The following is a 23139-nucleotide window of genomic DNA, read 5'->3' as shown; positions in this document are numbered from 1 at the left end:
ATACAATCACAGAATATTGGAACGCCTTCAAAAGATAAGTTGTAGTCCAATGATTGATGCATCACCCAAAGAAGTTGAGTACCACAACTTCCAACTCTAAGATATTTGGATTCAGTAGTTGAAGAGCTATTGAGGTCTGCTTCTTACTATGCTAGGAAATAAGAGATTTTCCCAAGAATTGACATGTTCTACCAGTGATTTTGCTGTATTTTTATCACCTGCAAAGTCAACATCTAAAAATTCAAATAAATCAAAAATTTTAAAGAAAGGATACCATGGTCCCATTTTGGATGCTCCAATAATATATTAGATTGATTCGTTTTACTGCAGTGAGATGCGATTCTTTTGGGGCAGATTGAAACCTTTGCAAACGCTGAACATGATGTTTGATCGACTTGCAGTGAGATATATTAAAGATCCAGTCATTCCTCGATATAGTTTTTCATCAACCGCATTTCCTTGATTGATGAAAATTCCATTTTCTAATTGCTTTATTTGTAAGCTGATCTTTCTCGAATTGATCAAGTTCTTCTTTCATAGCTTGTATCCATGACTCATCCATTTATTTGTTTGAATTCTATTTGGGATACAAGAGCTTCTGGTTCTTGCTTTCGTAGTGAAGATCTAGTCTGAATTTTATCATCTGGTTTTCCCAAGATAAATTTTTCAAGGTAGCTTGCATTGTATCTCAATTCCCTAGGGATAGTGGTTTTGTCAGCTGAGGTAGTCGACTCCACCTCTACAGGAGCTGACTCTTCGGTAACAGATTCGATTGCTTCTACCCAAAAATGATCAGGGAGATTTTGATCCAACAACATTGTTCTTGATGTATCTTGTAAGGAATGATTTTTTTCTTTCCACCTCTCTATTTCGTTGAGGTGATCTGGGTGAAGAGAAATTTTGAGTGAAGCCGTTTTGAGCACAAAAATCTTCAAATGCCTTATTTTCAAATTTGCCATCATGATCACAAGTTGACACGCATCATAGATATGATCCTTTTCAAAGTTCAATTTTGATAGTCTGATAATTCGTTCTAATCTAGATAACTTCTCAAGAGCATGCAAGCTTGTGTGTCCAAGCTTTTGGTGTCACAACCAAGGATCATTAGAAGCTGCAGTAAGACAAGTAAGATTAGATAGATTAACAACAGTTAAGACATATATATTATCAATTTGATCTCCTCTGATGAAAAATTTTCTTTCTGGATGTTTGATTGTGCAACTTGTTATATTGAGGGAAACTTGAAATCAAGTGTCACATAGTTGACTAATGCTGAGGAGATTGTGCTTGAGTCCTTCAACAAGATATACTTCTACTAGATCACATGATGAGCTGAGGGTGATATTTCCAACTCCAATTCCTTCTCATTTTGCGTTATTTCCAAATCTTACAAATCCTCAAGTAATGTTTTTAATAATTTGAAATTTTCTCTCTTTCCACACATGTGTCTGGAGCATCCACTGTCAATTACCCACATTCCTTTCTTGTAGGTTTTTATGGTATTCTCCTGCAAAATAAGTAGATTAATTTATTTTTGGTGCCCAAGTATTTTTGGGTCCTTGAGGGTTAGGATTAACAACTTTTGGTCTCCAAAATCCATTTTCCAGAAGAAAATTTTCTACAGTTAAAAGATTTGTGACCAATGTCACACAAGTATAACAAGAGAAATTAACAGTAGTTTCAGCAGAATGATAAGAGGAATTAGATAAAGATCTGTTGGATCTGTAGGAGCTTTAATTAGAAGATCTCATGTTGAAAGTAATTCTGTTAGACCTGACAAAGCTATGACTATGAGATCTTCTGATATTGTTCAGCTGCACTTTTACTTTTTTCCAGTTCTTCTACTAGTAAGTCGACTTCAATCTGACTTGCTTCGAGAAGAATCTTCCAGACTTTCTTTTCTTGAGCAATCTTATTGTATGCATCAATTACTTTCTGTAATTCATCAGTAACCATGTCCAAAGAGTCTTGTAAGTCATTACAGTTAGAACAGTTAAAAGATCTTACCTCACTTGTTTCACCTAGTGCCATGAAACATATGTTGGCAGTTTCATCATGATCATCTTCGAATGTTTCTCCTTGATCCCAAGCTTCGAGACTTTTTGGATCTTCATTTCTTCGATTGTTTCTCCTTCTCCGTTCTGGACAGTTTTGTTTGATATGTCCTGATTTTTCACAGTAGTAGCAACGATCATCATTCCTTTCATTATTCTTAAAATTTTGTTGGGGTCGCTGCCTTTTTATTTAAGCATTTGTCTCACTCCCTGATTTATGAGAGCCATTCCTTCAATTTTAATATTCATCACTTCTTCTCCAATTTCAGATGTTTTAGCTGTAAATGCCACCGTCTTCTTTTTATTATCCTTGTTGTACCTGTTAATATGATTTTGTTCATAGGCCATCAAGTTTCCTCGTAGTTCATTGTATGTTATTTTTTGCAGATCTCCATCTTCAGGAATGGCAGCTTTAGTTTCCCAAGCTTTGGGTAGACTTCTAACAAGTTTTCTAACTTGAAGTCCATTTGAATACACCATTCCAAGTGATTTGAGTTCGCAGACAATTTTACTGAATCTCGAGAACATGACTTCTATGTTTTCATCCTCGGCCATTTTGAACAATTCATATTCATTCACCAATGAACTTATCCGAGCTTCATTTACCTTGGTGGTTCCTTCATAAGTCATTTTTAGTTTGTCCCATATTTCTTTCGTAGTTTCACATTTTGATATCTTGTCATATTCAGCTCCACTCACTGCACAGTATAACAAACTTATAGTTCTAGCATTAGTTTAAATTACCTCGTGTTGCTCTTTTGTGATATCGAAAGATTCGGGATCAAATGGCTTCTCAGTGCCATCGTTTTCAGTCAATCCAGGAATAGGCTTTGGGCCCTTCTTAATAACTATCCATGCTTGGTGATCATTTGAAGAGACAGATTCTGAATCTGTCTTTCCAATGAGAGTAATGTTGTCCATTGAAGTATGGTGGTAGGTGTGAAGAATGTCCATCTTGAAGTAGAGCACCAAGAATCTGATAGTGTGCCATTGGATCTTTGCTCACGTGTGGTTAAATACTTAAAAGGTGAGACCTGCTCTGATACCAATTGAAAGTCAAGAGTGGGGTGAATTAAAATTTCCTTTAGTCGACTTCCTGTAATGATCATTTGACTCCCCTGCACGTTAGTAGAATAAATAAACAGTAATAATAACTTGCAGTAAGTAAATAACACAGAGTATTTTTATACCGGTTCAGATCACCGATATGGTGTCTAGTCAAGTCCCCTTGGGTTGCAAGGGTTTCCTTAAGAGCTTGTTGAGAACTTGAGTGGTACAGAATTTTACAATTAAGAGCCCCGTCTGATATGCAAATCAGATCATCTTCTTCGATACAACCTCTACCTGTATAACCTACACTCAGATCTTTCTTTCTCTTTTCTTTTCAATTGTTCACTCAAGTGTGTACACAGTTTTATGAAAGATAAAAGAAGATTACAATATAAGTTCAAGTGAAGTGCGTACTTTACAACTAAGGCTAGGAGAGGATTATATAGTGTTTGAGGACTGCTCTTGTTAAAGAATAACCCAAGGGTATTTCAAATCAAGGATCCTAGCTGAGTCCTTGATTTCGGCTGGTTGATTCATGTCCATATGATCTAGCCGATTCCTTCCTTCTTTGGAGATCTTCTGGTGATCTTGATTCTCTTCCTTCTCTTGAAGATATTTATGTGATCTTGATACTTTGCTGATTTTCCTTCTTTAGAGGTCTTCTTATAATCTTGATTCTCTTCCTTCTCTTGAAGATATTTGTGTGATCTTGATATTTTGCTGATTTTCCTTCTTTGGAGATCTTCTTGTAATCTTGATTCTCTTCCTTCTCTTGAAGATGTTTGTGTGATCTTAATATTCTTCCTTCTTTTGAGGATCTTCTTGTCGTCTTGATACTTGGCTTATTTGAGTGTCTATCTTCCATATTACTTCATCCTAGGTAGATGCTAGGATTGTGATTGCTTCAATTCCGTATCCCTTGAATGATGGAGGAGTTGCTTCAGTGAGGGCAACTTGTTTCTTTCCTTCTTTGGCGTTCTTCCTTTTTGATTCCCATGCTTGATTTAATATAAATCTTCTTCGATTGAGTTCCAGCAATGACAGATCTTCTTTGAAAGGCATGGTTATATTGCAAGATTTGATTTGATTCCTTGAGTTCAGATTGATTTGAATGAATCAATCTTTGGTTAGCTTGATTTGAGTGAATCAATCTTCTCCTTAATTGATTGATGTTGATTTGATTCTTGAAGCATCAATCTGTAGGATTTTGTGTATCTAACATAGATATACTAGTCTTGATATTTCTGCGACACAAGGTAGTTTGTCATTATACAAAACATTATAAGTTAACAGTTTGTATATTGACAAGCAAAATATACAAACAGAAATACTCATAGCAAATGAAACTATGGTTATGGATAGTAATTACAAAAACTATAGCTAAGGAGACTAATTCTGTTTAATCTCTTTGCTATTTATGAAATTTTCTTTTTTTTCCAAAGCACTTTTCTGTAAAACTATTTTAAAAAGATGGTTTTAAACGTAACAAGTTTTTAGTAGTAATACCAAATACTCTAAATCCCCATGTCTTTGAAAATTTAATCTTTTTCATTCAACTGAAAAATTATATTTACCTTCAACTCTAAAAAATTATATTTATTCCTACTGCGTAAATCCTCATGTCCCACTTTATTTACCTACCTAATGCCTACGTGTTATTTTTTCCCAATTAAATCTATTAACCCATTTAAACTTTTCAAATTTGACCCACTAAAAAATAAAGGCTTAAGTCATCGATGACCCCTTAAAGTTGTCCACATATTTCATTTAGATATCTGAACTAAGGTCAGTACCTATTGAACACTTAAATTGTTCAAAAAGTGTACCAATTAAACACAAAATGCTGATATGGCAGAAAAAGTGTTTTTCACCTTCTTTTGGCGCGTGAAGACATCTGAAATCATATTTAATTTATTTTAAAAAAAAAAAAACTTACAGTTGGCATTGTAAATAATTTTAAAAAAAATTAATCCAAAAAAGGAAAATCCCCCACCCCCGTCCTCCCCTCCCCCTAATTCCAGTCTTCTTCTTCACTTGTTTTCAAAATCAAACTTATAGTGTATTTTTTTTTTTAAATCAAATAATTGGATCTACTAAAGAAAGAAGAAACAAGATTTTTGAACATTGGAGTAATGAAAATCAACTAATTAGCTCTGCCATGAAAAAAAAATTGGACATTGAAGTATAGAAATTTAGCCGCCAGCTCCATTTCCAGCACCTCCAATCAAACATCACCAATCGAATTAAAATATAAACTCATTTAACTTATAAAAAATAAAATCAAAGAATTCGATAAAATTAATTTGGGTCCTCTTGATTTCTCTTTGCACCCGATTTGAAATAATTACTTTGTTAACAAACTCCGCTTCTTCATCACTCTTGTACGAGTCTCACTTTATATCTTTCTCTCACGTAATAGGTACGGAAAATTGTTGTTATTTTTTTTTAAAATGAGTCTACAAGTAGTTTGAGAAGATATAGAGTAGTTTAAGAAGAGAAATGTTGTCGGAATGAAGGAAGATGAAGAAGAAAGGCGTAGGGTAGAAGAAAGGGGGTGGGGGTAGTGTGGGGCCGGGTAAAAATGTGTTATTATATTCAATGTTTTTATGTTATATTAAAAAGATTGAAAATGTATTTGTAGTAAACTTTTTTTTTAATATAAAAATCATTCTTCCATAATTTTTGGGGCCCACTTGCCACATGTCATCTTTTCATTAATTATTTTGCCACGTCAGCGAGAGTGTATCACACACCTTTTACATTTTTCACTTATTATCAAAAAATGTTTAATAGAAACAAGATTTGAATAGACAAAAGTGTTCAATAGGTATTAACCTTAGTTGAGGTGTCTAAGTGAAATATGCAGACAACTTTAAGGGGCCGTCGATGACTTAAGCCAAAAATAAACTCCAAAATCTTTCTTGTTCTTTTATGATGAATATGATTTCACCATTCAGATCTCATCCAAATTTTGTCATTGTGACATGGTAATAGTTGTTTCAACAATTTCATTGATTACACTAATTTTCTAGTGCAGAAAATTGTTTTTATTACAAATATAAGATAATTACCCGAAATCAGAAAATCAATGTAATAAACAACAATAAATCTCTATACACAGGCGAGGTAATATTGGATTCAGTGATATTAACAACAACAAATGTTTGTTAGTCTGACACAGTACACAATCTTTGCATTGTTAATCCACAGCGACAATGTACTCCCTCCGTTCCTATATATCTCATCATTTTAAATTTTACGTCTTTTAAGAAACTAAGTAAATTTACCATTATATTCATATTTAGTACTTGGGAAAAATGAAAAATATATCCCGAACTATCGTAAATGGTATGCAAATACCCTCCGTCATACTTTTGGGACATTGATACCTCTGCCATCCAAAAATTCGAACATATATGTCATTCACTCTAACGGAAAACTAAATAGGGACACGTGGCGCAATCTTATCCGTTGATTCGATATTTAACAAATGTCGGGTCGGTGGGTAAGATTATGACACGTGGATATCCGTTAGTATAAATGGTATATATGCTCTAGTTTTTGGACGGCAGGGACATCAATGTCCCAAAAGTATGACGGATAGTATTTGCATACCATTTTCGATAGTTCGGAGATATATTTATCCTTTTTTCTTTAGTATTTTTTTGAAGTCAAGTTTTCAATAGGACCCGACCCTGACTCGGGATTTGAGGCCTGACCTGTAGCTTGACCCCCAACCTGATGACTAGACCTCAATTCAGGACACGTGAAACTATAACAATCCAACCCTAACCCAAGCTCTCGTATCCACTTGCTTTTTCTCAATCGTCATCTCTCTCTCATCTTGAATCTCAAGAACCTGTAACATAGAATTCATAGTACAGGTTAATTAGGTCTTCAGGAACTAGAGAGAAAATGTCTTGAGAATATATAAGGATACAAGAGATAATATCTCAAATGGTCACTGATCAATTATGGATAACTTTCTCAGAAAGTTACTCAACTATGTATAGTTATCTTAGAAAGTCATTCAACTATGAATAATTATTTAGAAAGTCACTCAACTATGAATAGTTATTTAGAAAGTCACTCAACTATGTTAGTTTTATTCTGGTTTTCTTTTCTTATTTAAGTTTTTTTTTTTTTAAGAAAAGTCAAAGTATTACCATAAATGCTTGAACTTTTTCTGAAAGGAAAATATAATTTTCTTTCATATTTGATTTATTCTTCCTTAGAGGAAAAGTTTGGAGATCTATAAATTGATGATCTCTATTCTCATAGCATAGCACAATAAAATTCACAATGTAGTCGTTTAGAGAGTTTTGTTTATGGGAGAGATTTTTCTCTCAACAGTTTTAATATTTTCTTTTTATTCATTTTTAATTATGTAGGTCAAATGGTCCTATCATATAATAATATTATGTCTTTTAGTATAGTTTTATTTGTTATCAAATTTATCGTCATATAATTTCCAAATTATAAACTTCTGCATGACGTCCTAATCACTTTCGAACCCAACAAACTATTGATATTTCACATAAAACGTCACCCAACCAATTTAAATAATTTTTTCGTTAAATTTTGTTGGTTTGAAAACTTTATTTTTAAGCTAAATTTCTAAGAAATAATAAAGTTCTCATTGTAATCTTTTTATTGACATGACGCACTACAATTAAGTACTCCCTCTGATTTAAAAAAGAATGAACTAGTTTGACTTAATACAAAGATTACGAAAATAAAGAAGACTTTTGAATCTTGTGGTCTTAAATTAAAGTTATGTCAAATGTACAAAATTGTCCTTTAATCTTGTAGCCTTAAACATACCACGTGGAAAGCTTGAATTAAAATGTTATCAAAAAAAAAAAAAAAGAGGTCATTTTTTTAAACTGACTAAAAAGGAAATGAGGTCATTCTTTTTGAAACGGAGAATATAATATACAGAATACAACAAAATTTAATGCTATAGCTAGTAAAACAAAATTATATCTAAAGTACCAATATAAATTATAAATATAAAAACAAACAACTTAGTTACGTATTTTATATAAGAAAATTAGCTTATAATTGGGTAATCAGTTTATTGGGTCAATGCTTGAACAGTGGACAATTTCATTGTTTCTAATTATATGAGAAAAATTAGAGTAGCAAATTAAGTCGTTATATTTGAGTGATTCTTTTAAATATTATTTTAAATGTATCTAAAATGAAGTCTTGATAAATATATATTTGTATATAATTTTAGTGGGGTGCATCAATAAAATGATTAAAATTGACATTTAAAAAAAAAATTAATATAAAATAAAAATCTCATGTGAACGAAATTTAATGAAAAAATTATTTAGATTGATTTAGTGACTTTCTAAGATAACTAGCAAGGTCATCAAATGAAAAAGTAGAAGCATGGGAGAACGTTCCTTTGGCACAGAGATTTGGATCCTTTGGGATGAGAGTAACAATAGATCTCTTGAGGAGCTGGTTAAAAATACACTTGTACATGTTAGGTCATATTTTCTGTTTGAGCATCCATACGATTCCTGGCAAATAGCAAAAGTTTCAAGAAAAGAGTTACGAAGTTCCATAGACAACTTTTTCTTACGACTGAAAAATCTGTTTCAGGCCAAGCCTTGGGACCAAACATAGTCTTCTTAACTCAGGGATAATGGGGCTGTTCCTCTACTCTTCTTCACTTGAATACTAGATTGTCACCACCAACTTACTATTCTCCCATATTGGACGCACTGCTTCAAAAATTCAGCGACTATACTAGGATGTCATGATCTTCTTTTAGTAAGTACTAAGGTGTCCTTGTTGGAAAACATATATGCACAGCGAAAGCATACTAGAATCTTAATGCTTACATGAATAATAGATAACCAATATTGTTTAAGCTAGACCACATAATCATGCTAGAACACATAAACATACTGAAATTTAATTCGATAAATACCTCTTAAAGCATGAACAGATACCTTCAAGCGAATTCCCAAGTTAGACAGTCCTTCAAGTGAATCTACAAGATAGCCATGGTCTTCTACAGTGATCCCAAGTTCACATCTGAACTCTCTCAATACTTGGGTGGGCAAGTATCGAATAGAAAACTAATCAATCTTTTTCTAGGTTAGGAGAATCTCTATTTATAGAGATTTCTTCCCCAATCCAAAAAGGAGAAGAAAACCCAATTTTCTTGAAAAACAAGAAAAACACACGCTTACTCCTTTTTCCTCTAAGAAATAGGATTCTGAGTTCTAGTTAAATATGGGAACTGGAGGGACCACATAATTAATTACTGAGGCTTCCTATTATGGAAATAATTCCAAATAATTAATTTGAATTATTCTTACCATAATAAATTACAAATCATTCCACTAGAAATTCGTAATTGCACTCCTCTATTTATATTTCATAATTCCCCATTAAACACTTATGTAATTCTCCATGTTAAGATTTCAGATACTAATCAATAAATTAAATTACTGACGAATTTAACTTAATGATTAATTTCCTTTAGAGCACTACTTAACTTATTTCATGTGTCGGATTCATAAATCCACTTGCAAGGTTTGACACGATAAAAACTTATAAGTTTCTCATAAAGGCATATCAATCAATCTCTATAACGAGACATGGATGCCATCAACTAACTTATTATTTCACCAATATATATTATTATCATCCAACTTACCAGACATATCATCTCAGAATCTCACCTTTTAATAAATCAAAACAATAATTAATATATACAGATCATAATAGTTATATCATGATTAAGAATATAAGTACATTTAATAGTTTAGAGAATATGTTTTGTCAATCAGTCTAAAACAACTATCTCTACTCGGTCCCGTTCAATACATACAAAATGCACTAGTACAAGAAGTTGGAACTATACCGTTCCCATAATCAAGATAAATTACATATAATCTTGTGCTACAATCGTACCGATGGCAAGTCCAATTTCCATCCTAGATTGTGAACAAAAAACTTTATACTTAAAAGAACCGATGATTTAATCCTCTGTGTATAAGCTAAAACTCTACACACTAAATCATCTACTATATAAGTAAACAGACACCATAAACGAATATATGATCTATTGAAATTGAGCAAATATTTATTCTATAATAAATATTATTTCTTAACACTTGGTTAATAGTATATATCCCAACAATCTCCCACTTAGACTTTTAACCATCACAATTGTTATAATGTACTATATCTAAATGCATGACTAATAGTACATACCCTAACAATCTCCCACTTATATATTTAATCTTGAAAATTGTTAGAATACTATGTCTAAACACATGATTAATAGTATATGCCCTAACAATCTCCCACTTAGACTCTTAACTATGCATTTACAACTTTCACAAGCATTCCGTTATTTCTATTTTCTCATGCAATTTTGTCTAGTAGTGTTTCGTCGTAACAAATCAATTTTGTACTAGATCTTGAGAGAGCTTCTCATGAAACCTTTCAAGAGTGTACTTCTTTTCAAATCATAAAAGTTCTCTCAAGCATACAAAACAAATCAATCTTCGCTATGATTCTCCCACTACGACTAAGCACTACATAATTACACTTTCATGATCTTGAGTCTTAATATTTTCTTCAAAATCTTTCGATATTGAAATATTAACAACTTTTCATGTAGTGTTCTTCAATTTGCTCAACATCACTTCCACTACTTGAGGTAGTAGTTTTCTTATGTCTAGCAACGTTTCTCCCACTACTTAAATGCAATGGAACGTCATTTCTGACATACCGATTAGATGTTTTTGAGCGTCTGAATTTATAATTGACTTATTTGTTATTTCTTTGTTCAATTCCTGTAAAACTAGTTTACTTCTAGGAACATGATTTTCTAAATGATCCTTTTCTAGAAATCAGACAGTTGCACTAACAATTGTCTTATTTTCTTTAGGACACTATAATAAACCTTCTTTCATTCTTTAGGATATCTAATTAACACACACATTCCGTTCTTAATTTCAATTTTCTTATTCTCCCACTCAACACATGTGCTGAACAATCCTATATCTGAATATGTCACAGATTAGACTTTCGTCAAATCCAACTAGTTCTATAGTTGTTCAAGGTACTGATTTGAAAGAAATTGAATTCAGAATGTGATATGTAGTTATTAGAACTTATCCCAAAAGAAACAAAATAACTAATAGTAAGTCAATAATTAATCTTATCATCTTTATAAGAGTCTATTTCTTTTCTCTTCTACACCAATCTATTATAGAGTGTCTGGTGTAGACAGTTGAAATGCAATTATTCTATAAGATAAGTGACTTATGAGCTTTGAAGAGAGGTTTACGTCACTACAATCAGATTGCAGTGACTTTATATTTTGAGTTTATCAAGACATTTAGACTTACAAAACATCAAAAAATATATCCATATCATGAGTAACCTTCTTGAAAACTCAGAATACTCAAATTCACCTCTTACCCAAATGCTCATTTATTACACAAATCAGAATAGATTAATTATAACTTATCACTACCTCTTTTTCCTTTTCTAAGAGGAAAGGTCTCTTAGTCATTTTTCCTTCTAAACAAGACTCACATGTTGGTAGTGACTTCACTTTCAATGAACCGTTATGTCCATCCATTAACCAACCTTGAAATTTTATTCAGAATAAATGACTTAGATGCTAATGTACAGATAAATTTCATTCAATTTAAAAGGTATTTTCCCTTATGAGACAGACTAATATAATTCAATTCATGAGAGATAATACTAATAAAAGAAGTATGCATCAATATACCACAAGAAATAAAATATTCATCAAACTCAATGATAGGAGAGTTACAAACAAATATATTAAATACTTATCTCTTATCTAGTTAGAAACTGAAAATAATTCCTTCTAATATAAGGTACATGTACAATGCATTCTTTGAATTAATATCTTTATCTCTACCAAAAGAAAAGCTTAAGTAGTACTAAGTGGGTGTGTAAAGTCTATTGAGAATATGAGATATAATACTTTAAGTAGACCATAATATTTCGAATAATCCTAAATAACAAAACTCAGGGCTCATTTATACATATATATCCATGCATCTTGAATAGTCAATCGATGGGATTGGAGAACTACTCATGCAATACACATGTACAATGACCGATTATTCACTCCATAAACTTATACAGACCTAACTCAGTTGGAGAGTCTACTGTTAGTTTAAGTCAAGTGAAAATTCTCTAGTTACATTGATCCAATCCTATATTACTCAGTTTAGGAGAGTTAATACAGATTATCAAAACTAGACGATTAAATACATAGTGACTTGTATCAATTTCATCCGATAGGGAGGAAGGTCTAAGCCAGCACATAAAATTAATACTTCATTACTATTTAATCAAATATGACCAAAAACTCATATAACGATCCAAAAAAAAATTAGTTTCTTACTAGATCGTTCTTATGAATCTACCAAATTTCAAATCAATCAGAGTTCTTTTTTTTTTTTTTCGAATTCCAAAACTATGATCAATTTGGTTGAAAACGTTGTTTGGCCAAAATAGAATTTAAGATTTTCCCGCTCAGTAATTCTTACCATATATAATCATTTTGTGAAATAGATACACGAATTAAGAATAAAGAACAAAATTCTAAAATTCCAAAAGAAAAGCATGTTTATGTATACATTGAATATTAGAATTCAAAAACACACCTCATAAATATCAATGCATCTTGAACAATAAATTTTGATGAAAAAATGACTACTCATGCAACATACATACGTGGTGTCAGATATTCACTTCAACAAATTTAGAACAAAAGCTAACTCAGATGGAGAGTATATGTTATTTTAAGTCAAGTGAATATCATTATCCCTAGATCCATTGATCCAATCAAATATTACTCAGTTTAGGAGAGTCAGTACAGATAATCAAAACTAGAGATTAAACTTTAATGACTTGTATTAATTTCATCCGTTATGGAGGAAGGTCTAAGCCAACACATGAACTTAATACTTCACTAAAATTTAGTCATGAAGACCATAGAGAACAAACTCTATCACCACTATATATCATAGTTGAGTAATTTTTCAGTAAAATTAATTTTTCAAGATACAAAAATTATCTAAAAAAATTATCTGAACGACCTCAAATTACCAAATCACTGCATAACAATGAGTATTTTAAATTTGATCGTTTCTGATGAACCTACCGAATTTCAGATCAATTGGATTTCAAAATTAATATTTATCTCCAAAGCTATGATCAAATTCAGATTCAAACAACTTGAGGAAAAATGAACAGATCTACATCCTTATCATATTCAATTTATGTTAACTCATCACGTGTAATCATGTACCACATATAACATAAATAAAACCAATATAAAGGATGTCATTCATACCAAATCACATTTTAATTTCAGAGAACAACTTTAAAATCATTTTAACGACCTCAAAGAATCATAACTACATAACAATGAGTACTTCTTACTAGGCCGTTATCAATGAACTTACCAAATTTCAGGTCAATTGGAGCATATAAAGAATTTTTATTTCCAAAGCTATGACCAAATTCAAATTCAAGTAATTTAAGTATCTTTAGGAATTAAAACAATATGACATACATTCTTATCACATATCAATTCATGTTAAATAACCATGTGTAAGCATGTTCCAAATTAAACATAAACATAATTGACAAAAAAAATTGATCTTATTATCTATTCAAATCAAATTTTAATCCGACAAACTACCAAATTCATCTAAACGATTTTCGATGGAACCATCAAATTTCAAGTCAATCAAAGATCATAAAAAATCATGACCACCTAAACTATGACCAAATTTGAAAAATAACCGTTTTAGGCATAGTTAATGACTAAAATAACATGATTCACATTTTTATTCTCTTTTGATAATTATCTCATGAGCATAAGACATACGTTGTGTCCTTCCTTTTGCTAAGACACACAACACCTCTTTACAATAAATTGTTTTCTCTATTAATTCACCTGAGAATTCAAGATATTATGTTTTTCCTTTTTGGATCGGTGAAAACCTTTAATATCTCTTCTCATGAATTAATTAAGTGTTACTAACATCTCAAGGTAAATCTCCATTTAAGTAAATAAATATTCACCACTAATATTCACTTATGGCAATTTATACATGATACCTTGAAAATATTCTAATGACTCAAATAAATAGATCACTTTCGTAGATCCTATTTATTAATCATAATTTTCAATTCATGTATTGCTATAATCTGACGTGTATAAATTTTAAGAATTTAATAGTGATTCCAAATAAATAGACCACATTAACAATACTATTTATTAATCACGAATTCTTAACTTTATCCATTTATACAAAAAGAACCAAAAACAATGCTCATATAATTTAATGGAATGGTGTACCAATGGCAGTCACCGCCACTTCACATCCATGAAGTGCATATAGATTATCCCCCTTTTGTTTTACAAAGTTTTGACAAAAGTAAAACAAAGTTAAAACAAGGATATCCGAAGTGGTCGCCGCCAATACACGCAACATTACCTTTTTTAAAAAGATATATAATTCTTGATATTATTTTATGGCATAATTGCAAGAAAGCCATGTAACCTATTTTGAAACAATACAACATATTGTTCGAAGCTGTATACCAAATAAAAATTTGCAGCTTCTCTATATTATAGCCACCATTATTACTTTTTTCTAACTTTGTAGAGGTAATCACCCATCAAGGCACAATAATTATTTTTAATACGCAGTGATAATTTGATATCACAATTACTAATCAACACAAATTGATTTCAAGCAAATAGATGGTAAAAGACAGTATATCCATGTATACGATCAAACACACATACAAATATACATCATGCTATCTAGTTATTAGAGGTAAGCGTGGCTCTTGATGCCAATTGTTGAAAAACATATATGCACAGCGGAAGCATACTAGAATCTTAATGCTTACATGAATAATAGATAACCAATATTGTTTATGCTAGACCACATAATCATGCTAGAACACATAAACATACTGAAATTTAATTCGATAAATACCTCTTGAAGCATGAACAGATACCTTCAAGCGAATCCCCAAGTTAGACAGTCCTTCAAGTGAATCTACAAGATAGCCATGGTCTTCTACAGTGATCCCAAGTTCACATTTGAACTCTCTCAATACTTGGGTGGGCAAGTATCGAATAGAAAACTAATCAATCTTTTTCTAGGTTAGGAGAATCTCTATTTATAGAGATTTCTTCCCCAATCCAAAAAGGAGAAGAAAACCCAATTTTCTTGAAAAACAAGAAAAACACACGCTTACTCCTTTTTCCTCTAAGAAATAGGATTCTGAGTTCTAGTTAAATATGGGAACTGGAGGGACCACATAATTAATTACTGAGGCTTCCTATTATGGAAATAATTCCAAATAATTAATTTGAATTATTCTTACCATAATAAATTACAAATCATTCCACTAGAAATTCGTAATTGCACTCCTCTATTTATATTTCATAATTCCCCATTAAACACTTATGTAATTCTCCATGTTAAGATTTCAGATACTAATCAATAAATTAAATTACTGACGAATTTAACTTAATGATTAATTTCCTTTAGAGCACTACTTAACTTATTTCATGTGTCGGATTCATAAATCCACTTGCAAGGTTTGACACGATAAAAACTTATAAGTTTCTCATAAAGGCATATCAATCAATCTCTATAACGAGACATGGATGCCATCAACTAACTTATTATTTCACCAATATATATTATTATCATCCAACTTACCAGACATATTGACCCATCTCAGAATCTCACCTTTTAATAAATCAAAACAATAATCAATATATACAGATCATAATAGTTATATCAGGATTAAGAATATAAGTACATTTAATAGTTTAGAGAATATGTTTTGTCAGTCAGTCTAAAACAACTATCTCTACTCGGTCCCGTTCAATACATACAAAATGCAGTAGCACAAGAAGTTGGAACTATACCGTTCCCATAATCAAGATAAATTACATATAATCTTGTGCTACAATCGTACCGATGGCATGTCCAATTTCCATCCTAGATTGTGAACAAAAAACTTTATACTTATAAGAACCGATGATTTAATCCTCTGTGTATAAGCTAAAACTCTACACACTAAATCATCTACTATATAAGTAAACAGACACCATAAACGAATATATGATCTATTGAAATTGAGCAAATATTTATTCTATAATAAATATTATTTCTTAACACTTGGTTAATAGTATATATCCCAACAGTCCTATGATTAATAGACATGATAGTACAGAAAATGAAGAAAAAGGAGACAGATAATTAAGCAAATCTCTCCAATGCGAGGAACATGGAAAAAAAAAAGTCATGCTAAAACGTCTTAAAATCGAAATACAAGTACAACAATAAAATGAAACATTACAAAGTTCCATCAACCCATACCATGCTTCAAGATACTTCTTCCTTTCCTTTTTCCTTTTAACTTATCCTTCCCATGATAAAAAAAATATGCCACTCAGGTGCAACAGTGTATTTGATGCAAAAAAATGTGTTCTTGTCATTTTACTAATTATTCTCAACTAAAATCCGATATCATAACAGAATAGTCTTCACACCAGTGAGCGGAGACCAACATATATCCGTCATTATAGGTGATACAGTCCCAGACACGTTTGGACACATGATCACAGGGGAAAAAGAAGAACGAAAAAATCAGGAATAATACACCATGTGGGCATGGATGAGTAAATTATGACAAAATGAATGCTAAAACTGGAACTGGTTATATTTTAAGTATAGAGTTAAGCTGCAGCAAATAGAAAGGAGAGGGCGGAGATACTGAAAGCTCACGGGAAAACCTGCTAGCACCAAAGTAGGCAAGATTGTTCAATGCCAATGAACAAGAGTATCATGAAGGAATAAGCAGAAAGTAAATCTCATGAAGATGATAGACCTGACTATGATAATGAACAGTGTTTGCATCGATTCCAAATACACTGCCAATAGGAGATTGCACAACTAGAAGTATATGTGCTTCATGAGGGAGATTCTGGAGAAGAAAAGTAAATGCAGTCCATGTAGGAAATGTATATTAAACGGGGTAAGATTCAAGCAAACTTTGACAGTGCATAGTATCCAAAATAAGCATTCCTGAAATGTCTAGTTAGAACGAATGTCCGTCTTAGTGGCACAGTTCAGCGGTGATTGAAGAGGCAAGAAGAACATAAGAAGCTTAAGGAAAATGAAAAACAAAAAGGGTAAAAGAAACTAAGAGTTAATATGACCTTTAACTCTCAGGCAAAGATGTTATATAAACCAACAACAGGCTGTACGAAATGAAACACCAGGTTCATCTGCTATACATTTTGTATGCAGAATAATGAGGCCATAATTCTGTCTAAATTGCACTAGTCATTACATAAATCAAAACCACATAACAACAGTATCCTAGAAATTACTCAATAAGTTCTTCCACGTCTGGCAGCAGGCATGACAAACAGTATCTGCAACACGATTACATTTTCACTAATTAAAGTAGAAACTAGTAAAACAGATACAGTCCCAGACACATTTGGACACACAAAAAGGAAGTGCGAAAAAATTCAGTAGATACACATGTGAGAAAATGAATTGTAGTAGTCTTTCATTCATTATGAACAAACAGAGACCAACAAAAATGACTAAATCAAATGAATTCTACTAGTCTTTTGGTATGAACAGAGACCTAAAAAATGATTATATTACAAAATTCTTTTGGTGTTCCTTGACACCAACATATATCAGTCAAATTTCTTAGATATCCCAAGTATGATAAGAAAAATCTTGGATTTCAACGAAAACATATCAACAGCGCTTCAACTTTTGCATAATCCTCAGAAAAATAGGGTTCTTGATTTTCCCCTACCCAGATTCTTGATTTTCCATTCCAGGTTCTTGATTTGAGCTGAGGGTCTCTCGGAAACAGCCTCTCTACCTCTACGAGGTAGTGGTAGGGTCTGCGTATACTCCACCCTCCCCAGACCCCACCTAGTGAGATTTCATTGGGTATGTTGTTGTTGTTGTTCTTGTGACTCTGACTGCAGTACATTGTCAATAAACCTCTTGTACTCAACAGCATCATCTGAAACTGAAACAGTATTACCTGATTACTGATTTGGGGCTTTTCTTAATTGCAGAGATAACAAAACTTTATTCTCCTTTGATTTCAATTGACGAAGAAGAGATTCAGCAAGATAATACTCTTTCATCATCCATTTCCCATTTAAAGAGGGGTCATCATGCTTAAATTTCAAGCTTCTCTTGTACCCAATAATCAGCTTTTCATCCTCATCAAGAATGGGTTTTCTTGTATCTTGCTGTTCCCAAATCCCACCGCTCCTCGTAACTCTGTTGAATCTGTTACTATATTCCTTCTCACTCGTCTTCTTCTTCTTCAATTCAGTGAAGAAATAGTGAGTTTTCATGGAATTCTCTCTAATCAATTCACATGGATCTTTTTCGTAAACATCTGCAAGCCCAATGAATCCTGCATTTTGTTTTCCAGCCACAAATTTCAATTATCGCATTACCAATTCACAATCAGAGGGAGTAAATCCCTTCTCCATTGCTTCTTTCTTTTCTGGACAACAACTAGTGAGTGCTGACTTAGGAGAGGTATTTATATATAATTTTTTTTTATTGATTATATGTAGTAAATTCTTAATTTAACTTTTAAAAAGTCAAGAAAATGCTGCTTCTTCTTTTTTTTAGCAAGTTCTAATTAAATCAAATAGTAATTCTCTTAACTAAGTTGAAAATGAATTGAACATTTCTCTAGTGAGGGTTACTCATTTTATGTGATGTGTAAATTTTTTATTTAAATTAAAATTATAGATTTATTTTTAATTGATTTATAATAAGATGTAGTTAATTTTATAAAAGTCGAGAAAATGTTTCTCTTTTTTTTTTCTCTTTCAAATTACTCTTGTATATGTTAAATGCTATGAATAGATTTTCATAAAAGAATTGGGATAAGGCACAAATATTACTCCGAACCAAATTTGAAATTTCAACGACACACATACTTAGCTAGAGTTTTATTACCTCTAAATTAATTTATTTTATATTATTGTGCTCCTTTTATGCTAACATGGAGTCATGATCCAATTCAATTAGTTGCGATGATCTACTGTTCCGTCACGTGTATAAATATCAAGAAATCAGAGGGAATAAATCGCTTCTCCATTGCTTCTTTCTTTTCTGGACAACAACTAGTGAGTGCCGACTTTGGAGAGGGTATTTATATAATTTTTTTAAATTGTTTATATCTACTAAATTCTTAATTTGATTTTTAAAAAGTCAACAAAATGCTTCCTTTTTTAGTAAGTTCTAATTAAATCAAATTGTAATTCTTAACTAAGTTGAAAAAAGTTGGAAACGAATTGAACATTTTTCTAGTGAGGGGTACTCATTTTATGTGATGTATAATAATTTTATTTAAATTAAAATTATAGATTTATTTTAAATTGATTTATAATAAGTTGTAATTTTACTTTATAAAAGTCAAGAAAATATTTCTCCCCCCCCCCTCCTCCCCCCCTCCAAATTACTCTTCTATGTTAAATGCTATGAATAAATTTTCATAAAACAATTGGGATAAGGCACAAATATCACTCCGAACCATATCTGAAATTTCATAGACACATATGCTTAGTTAGAGTCCTATCACCCTCAAATTTAATTAGTCTATATTACTGTGCTCCTTTTATGCTGACATGGAGCCCTGATCCAATTCAATTAGTTGGAGTGATATACATGTGCCGTCGCGTGTATAAATATTTTTTTTAATTTCAACTTTTCTTCTAAAAGAAAATCTGCTTATTTTCTTTGTCTTGTATTAAAAATAAGTCAATATACATTTTTATATACGGCTACCAAACGAAAGGCTACAGGCTCAAAGGAGTTACTAGTGATATCATATCTGAAAAGACTAAAATTTACAAAACAAATCAAAGAAGCCTACTATCATCTTCTAAACAAAGCATTACTTTTTATTTTGCTTCAATAACATGCAGTGCAAGTTCTAGACTAATATGCAAAACATGAAATATATGTAAACAACCTTACCACACATGACACAAGTCTCAATCAAGATGAATCAATTCTACTTCTAAGATGGACAAGATCATTACAACCTATAAATAAGAATAGGTTATATACAGAGTCACAAACATGAGCCTATGTGCCCAAAAGTCTATTTTAAATTTTCTTCTCCAGCACTCAAAGACAAGTACTCAACTCGGGCCTAAATTGCTAGTATCAAACAAGTCAAAACTTTTTTTTCCTTTTCTCTTCAAAAAAAATTTGAAAGTTAGTATAAAACAAAGAAAATTACCCGGTTCAAAGGGTGCACCCTCGGAAAAGATCCGAAGCGATAAGAAAAACCAAGGAGTGGATGAGATATGCCTCTAAAACTACAATAAAACGAATAATAAAGTTTTTTTTTGAATATATATTTTTTGTATTTATTTTTTAAAAATAAAACCAAAAAAATAAAGAAAATCTTTTTGTATTTTTTTTTTAAAAATAAAATAAAATCTTATGGCATATTCACCCTTAAGCTCACAACTATCGGAAGAATTATCACTCCACACTTAAAATCATATTTTGTCCCCAAAGTAATTTATAGAAAAGAGGAGGAGGAGGAGGAGGAGGAGGAGGAGGAGGAGGCCCCATACAAGCCACTTAGCATTCATAACATAAGAAATAGAACAAAAGAGAGAAAGAGATACATTTCAAATCCCAAGAGTTTTCATAAAAGTAAAGAGGAAGTGTAAGCACTTTGTCTCATTAGTCATCTAGTACATAAAAATGAAATTGGGTCTAGCCCATACATCATGTCCAAAACTGAAAGTAACAAAGCAAACTTGAAACAATGAAAATCCTTCCTCGAAGCATGAGGACTTACCAAAGCTCGAAATCTCTCACATCAATCTCTAGCCACGAAACTGAGAACCCTAACTGTCGGACCCTATATTTGGGTAAATGTAGGCAAAGTACAAAATATGTATCAAGTATGATAGTCATGCATAAAAACATTTGATAAACATGCTTAAAATAGGACATCTCATGACATGCAATGACCAAGCTAAAACATGATATAAAAAGGTTCAAAAGTCTTAAGTCATAAAACATGGTCAATGCAAGCTAACATCTTTAAAACCTTTGAACACATGTGAGACACTTCTTGAAGTAACCTTAGTTCATTATTATTGTGGGAAGTAGCCTTAACCGACATAGAGACCATGTGAGCTATAACATGATCCCCTGGTGTCTCCCACACTGAAATGGGTTGTCCTACTTGCCAAGGTAAGGAACATGAACTTCTAGCTTAGGTGGATCCACTAGCTAATGTCTATCTAGACAATCATCCTATGGGGGCACATATGTAAAGGATAAGGAGATTGCTTCTAGAAACCCGACCTCTACTCATAAGAGAGCTTCCATCTCAATATCCTCTCGGTGCTAAGCATAAATCCCATGAAATAGTCATCTTCTTACTTGTTCTTATTATCCATGGAAGGGCACGTCATCTTGCCAATCCAAGCTAGGTTTCAATAGGATAGCTATTTATCTTTGATTCATTTAGGTGAGAAAACCTTTCAACCTTAGAATCCTTACTATGTGAGAAAACCTTTCACAATCATACTTTCATGTGTATATGAGAAATCCTTTCAACAACACAACAACAACATCATCATTGATACTTCACTCTCAAAGCATCCTTAAAATATTTTCATAAATTTCATAAGAGCATGCATAATTCCATAATTCACCTTTCAAGTTTCAAAACCCACTTTCAATCATCAACATCTAGAAAACATGGGTTAGACATGGGTTCATGTAAATTCATCATAAATTCATGTAACTCGATCAATTCATGCTTGCTTTCATAAAACTCTTCTTTCATGATGCAAGACCCACATTACATGCTCATAACTTAGAAAAAATGGGAATTTCATGGGTCCATGGGGAATCATCATAAAATCATGAGATTAGCTCAATTCATGCATCATAGATCATAAACCAATCAATTTGATCAACAATTAAGAGAACCCATAACATAGAAGAAAACCCTAACTCAAATTAGGGATTTCTAACTTTGAAAATAGGAGAATTTGGGAACTCCATGAATGGAAGGAATCCATGGATGAAATCTATCATTCATCAATGCCAAAAGCTTGTCTTCAAATTCAATGGTGGGATTGGAGACTTGCCTTGAAACCCTAGGTTGGACCCTTCTTCTTCAAGTTTCTAGAGAGAGAAATATTTTAGAGAGGAAGACCTTGATCTTCTTTGGTAAATTTAAGAGAATGACTTGAATGGGTAAGTTTTGGGGTTAAAATAACTTATATAGGGGTTCTAAGTATGGGAAAAATGACGTAGTACCAAGATAAGATAATTAGGAAAAGACCCAACTCCCCTTAACTTACAGCTGACGCGAACCTCCTGATGGAGTCCCACATGAGCTGTAGTGGCAATTGTGGTCCTTGACAAGTGGCTTGGAAAACTCACCCCAAAATCCTATCCCCCTCACAACCCACTCCATGAGCTGGCATGGCTCTCACGAGCCGTCTAGTGGCTCGTGTTGAGGGTCAACCTCAGAAGGGCTACTGCCTCCCCTTCACAGGCACCACCACGAGCCATCTAGGGGCTCGTGGGAGGGGAGCCCCTTTTTGGTCAAACACTTGAAGGCACCATGAGCACCACCACGAGTCGTGGTGCCCTTCACGGCCCGTCTGGGGCTCCATGAAGGTTGACATGGCTCAGTCATGGGCTGGTGACCTTTCACTTGGCTCCTTTGCTAAAGTTCTAATTTCTGGGGTGTTACCTTATCTCCCCCTTTGGAACATTTGTCCTCGAATGGGATCCTAGATATCACAAGAAGAAAAGGACTCTAAACTAGCAACCCATCATGCATGCAACTTCATCTAAATGCACACAACCAAGAAGGAACCTCGACTCCAAGCTAGAACATATTAAAACATCATAAG

General features: G+C 32.5%; 1 pseudogene; it reads right to left on the bottom strand.

Annotated features, from left to right (window-relative positions):
* Window positions 1-18156: 18156 nt before the first annotated feature.
* Window positions 18157-18711, bottom strand: LOC125809283 (uncharacterized; annotated as a pseudogene).
* Between the last annotated feature and the right edge of the window lie 4428 nt (window positions 18712-23139).

The sequence above is a fragment of the Solanum verrucosum genome, unplaced genomic scaffold, assembly GCF_900185275.1.
Source record: "Solanum verrucosum unplaced genomic scaffold, falcon-dt-bn FXZP01000062.1, whole genome shotgun sequence".
Taxonomy (NCBI): Eukaryota; Viridiplantae; Streptophyta; class Magnoliopsida; order Solanales; family Solanaceae; genus Solanum; species Solanum verrucosum.
This window is presented reverse-complemented; position numbering and strand designations above follow the sequence as displayed.